We start from the raw sequence: 4,724 nt of genomic DNA, 5'->3' as shown, positions 1-4,724 counted from the left end.
GGAAGGGCCACTGGCATTGGCGGCGGGGGACGGGCTGGGGTAGGGCGGGGGCTCCATGTGATCGGGGACGCCGTCAGCGCGGTAGGACTGGGAGGGAAGAGGAAGGCGGAGAGAGAGCCCGGCAGGCATCCAGCCCTCGCGTCCCCGCGGCCCCCTGCGCCCTCCCCCGGCTCCCCCTGCACCCGGCTGCACCCCTGCTGCAGGGCGCCAGGGACGGAGACCTCCGCGCGCGCGTGTGAGCGCCCCATGCCTGTGTGTGAGCGCCGCGTGTGCACGCGTGTCCGTGTGTGAGCCCCGTATTTAGTGGGTGCGGTGGAGCAGACAGAAAGAAGGCAGAAACTATTAGGGCAGAAATCTTGGCGCGGAGCCTCGGCGGGGCTGCTCAGTGGCTCTGCGGTGCGCTAAGCTGGCGGTTGGCAGCATTTCGCTGTTTCCCGAGAGGGATGGAGCAGATGGGGGAATTCCTTTGGGAAGGCGGGGGAGCCACAGTCTGGGCACTACATCCCCCGCGCGACGGCTCCGGCTCCCGCAGTGGAGTGAGGGTCCGGGCGCCTGATCCGCCAGCTGCAGGTGGAGTAGGTCCAGGGACAGGACCCAGGCCAGCTGTCCCCGGGCTCGCTGCTCATCCCGGAAGATCCCTCCCTGGCGTGCGGCGGTGGCTGGAAACGCGCCCTGCACGGACAGGAGGCCGGAGCGGCCCGGAGGGAACGGAGCTCAACCTTGCCCAGGCGTGGGCAGAGTCGGCGTCCTCCGCGCCACCTCCCGGCTCTCGCTTGTGGATTCCTCCCTGCCTTGAGGACAGATGATGACCAGAGTGTATTGTTTAATTCGTGGAAGCCGTAGGAAAGGCAGCTGCCAGGGCAGGCTAAAAGGGAGGGCTGCTGTCTGGGGAGGGCCGGCAGGTGCCTCTGAGGGCAGGTCTGTTCAGGGTGGCCCTTCTCACCCTGTAATGTTCCTTCTGACCCTCTCTGTTACCCAGCCTTTTGGGGTCAACACCCCCCATGCCAGCCCCCTCTCTCAGGGGCAGACACAGCTTGGTCAAACGTGGGGTGTCCCCAGCACCTAGCACAAGTGCTAAGTGAATGATGTCTACGACCAGAAAACTGGTTTATTACATTGCAATGAGAAAAATGCGTGTCACTAATACTGGAGGGCACCAAGTCCATCCTCTCCTGTAAGCACAGTGACAGGGAAACTTAGTCTGTAATAGTGGCCTGGGGGTCCTCTTGCCTTGGAGACCAGTGTGCACACAACCCTTTGCCCAGGCACCCTCCCCTGGGACACAGCACAGAGCTGTCCAGCCAGAGTGGGCCTCCTGGATGCCCCTCTTCTCTCTGTAGAGGGGGTGATAACTAAATGTGGCTGCAACAGGCCCTGACTAACAGGAAAGCTCTGTGTCCACTTAGGGGATTCAGCTTGCCTAGGTGCTCACACACTGCACCGTACATTGCTTGATCTCAGGGCTTAACACTATTGAGGAGAAAGTTCTTAATTCCCTAATTGCCTAGTTCTTGGGAGAGGCTTTGGCTGTGCAGTTCTCAGGTCCAGATAACACACACTATTATCTTCTGCTGAGCCCTGAGGAGGGCTCTGTCCTGGGGCAGCAGTTGCTTTTGGATCAGGTATAAAGACCATGATAGTCCTTCTGCCATTATGGGGTGGGGGTAGGGGGAGCTGGACTGACTTTAAAGCAAAATATAGGGTACTCTGGGAAACACTGCTTTGCAAAGATTCTCTCAGGGATAGGACCTTGGATCAGGAGACAGAAAAATTTGTGTCCAGGTCTCACCTGAGAACTGAAAAATGAGACATTTGGGGATTCTAGTCCTGACTGATTGTTGCAAACTTAGGGGAGCTTTAACTTCTCCATGCCCAAGCCTCTCAAAGAGCACGGACAACATTTGAGGATAGAAATGCAACAAAAGAACTACTCAGGGAGCCGTGCAAGGTGCTACGTGTGTCTTTCATTGTCTGAAAATTGATGAGGCGGCGCTTGAAAGCAACAGAAAATGTGTATGTATTATCGCTGTGAATTAGAGTACAGCCCCACCTCTTCTGTTCCCTTTATCTGCTTCTCTTACCTTCTTTCATCGAGCGGGAGATGGGTTCACAATTAAAGATGTTCTCTTTAGAATATGAGACTTGCAGAAAATTATTTTTTCTCCTATTTATAGAAATTCTATTTGCATTTATGAGGCTGGTAATGTCTCATAAATATTTCCTGTTAGATAAAATATTAATTAAAGGAGTTTGTTGAGTTATACTCTGAAATCCCAACTAAGTAGCTTCTAAAACAAATATTTTAAGCATTTTCTCTCATGTCAGAAGAATTCTTCATACATTCTTTGTGTACGTTAATAAGCTCATCTGAAAACAGCAGATATCAATCAAGTAAGGACATAATATTTTGCATATTTTTTTATAAGTAAGGATGTATTATTTTGCATATTTTTAAAACTGGGTGGCAGTATTATGTTAAATAAGGTATCTTATTTACTTACAGATATTTATCAAGTAAGGACATATTATTTTGCATATTTTTAAACTGGGTGGCAGTATTATGTTAAATATGTTTATTTATTAGTTAAATAACTAAATAAATGAACTAAATAAATAAACGTATTTAACATAATACTGCCACCCAGTTTTAAAAAACAAAACCAGGCACGGCCAACACTGCCAGATCCACATGGGATCACCTCCTCTTCCCTCAGGAGAGGACCAGCCACCTGAGTTTGGTGTTTCTCTTTCCCATAGCTTTTAAAATGCGAAATGGGGACACACACACACACACACCCCCCTACACCTACACCTGCACATCCTCAGTTAGTGAATATTAACTGTATGTAAGTATTTTTATGTCCACAAACTCTTGGTTGATAAAGGCCTACTATGTTTGAGACACTTTGATAGGTGCTATGAGAGAGAATAAAAGGTATAATGGTGGCTTTGATCTCAAATGTCTCACATCTAATGGGGAAGGTGGCATATCTGTGAGTAGGGAGGAGTTAGCCTACAAATTAACGTGGGATTTTAATTCCTAGGTGTTAATTGGGAGCTGGTGTGGAATTGACAGGAATGCTAACACAGCTCGGAGAAGAGAAGCTAGGACTGACTTCTGACCGAAAGGCTACCCAGAGAAGGAAAGCCTGAAGGAATTAGGAAAGGAAGACTAAGGTTTGAATGTGATGAGAGGGAGAGGAGTCACGGAGCTGGGCTGGGAATCAGGGCTTGAGAAGGGAAGGCTCAGGGTGCTCAGGGACCACAGGAAAGGGAAGGGTTGCTGCTGGGGGATCAGAGCAGTAAAGTGGTGATGCCAGTGGCTGTAATTAACGCAGTGCCTACTAGGTGCTGAGCCCTGCTCAGTGCTTCATGTAAGTAATTGCTTGTAATTTTCTTGGCAGCCTCGGGAGGGAGGTAGCTTTAGCACCTTTCTCAGGGGAGGAAACAGGCTCAGACAAGTCAAGTCCCCTCACACTGGCAGGAATTTCAGAGCTGCTCTCAGAACCCAGTTTTGTTAGTTTCCAAGATCATATTTCTAATTGTTATGAGATGAGCTTTGTCTCTCCCGAATTCAGATGGTGAAGGCCTGGTTCCGAGTGCTTCTGAATGTGACTGTATTTGGAGACAGGGCCTTTAAAGGGGTGATTAAATTAAACTAAGGGGACTGGTGAGGTGGCTCACGCCTGTAATCTCATACTTTGGGAGGCCAAGGCAGGTGGATCACCTGAGATCAGGAGTTTGAGATCAGCCTGGCCAACATGGGGAAACCCCGTCTCTACTAAAAATACAAAAATTAGCCAGGTGTGGTGGTGTGTACCTGTAGTCCCAGCTACTCAGGAGTCTGAGGAAGGAGAATCTCTTGAACCTGGGAGGTGGAGGTTGCAGTGAGCCGAGATCGTGCCACTGCACTCCAGCCTGGGCAACAGAGTGAGAGTCCATCTCAAATTAAAAAAAAATTTAAAAAAAGAACTAATTAAACTAAGACCATTAGGGTGAGTCCTAATCCAATCTGACTGGTGTCCTTATAAGAAGAGGAATGACCTTGAGGACACTAGGAGAAGGCAGCTGTCTCCAAGCGAAGCAGATAGGCCTCAGGAGAAATCAACTTTGTTGACAACCTTGATCTTGGACTCCTAATTTCCAGGGCTGTGGGAAATCAATTTCTGTTTGAGCCACCCAGTCGGTGGTGTTTTGTTATGGCAGCCCTAACAAACAAAGACGCTAACCCCGCATCTCTGCCTCTCAGAAGGGCCTCGTACCCCAGGCTGTGGCATCTGGATTTTCTTCTGCATATTGAAAGCAAGTATTAAACATTTCTGAGTTAGGGAGAATGATGAAAATCAGTGTGAAGATTTCCCTGGGGGTGGTCTGTGTATGATTCATTCATTTTTTCATTTCAATGAAGACTTATGGAGCACCTGTTTTGTGACCTCTGCAATTACAGGGACCACGTTTGTCTTGTTCACCTTGGGGTGCCACCTACTCCCAGTGCTAAGCACCGCATCTGCTACATAGGAGATGATCAATAAATATTTGTCAAATGAAAGAAAGGATATGGGGTAGGTTCTGCAATTAGAGAAAGATGACAAGACAAATACAGAACTTGCCTTCAAGGAGCTGACAGTGTGGTGAGACTGGTAGTCAGTTTGTGGTTAGTTTAGGTGGAGCTGAGATTATTGTGCAGTGCCACCCAATGGAAGTTTTGCAATGAAGAAAATGCT

Source organism: Theropithecus gelada, chromosome 14, assembly GCF_003255815.1.
Source record: "Theropithecus gelada isolate Dixy chromosome 14, Tgel_1.0, whole genome shotgun sequence".
NCBI classification, from domain to species: domain Eukaryota; kingdom Metazoa; phylum Chordata; class Mammalia; order Primates; family Cercopithecidae; genus Theropithecus; species Theropithecus gelada.
Note: the sequence above shows the minus strand (reverse complement) of the source record.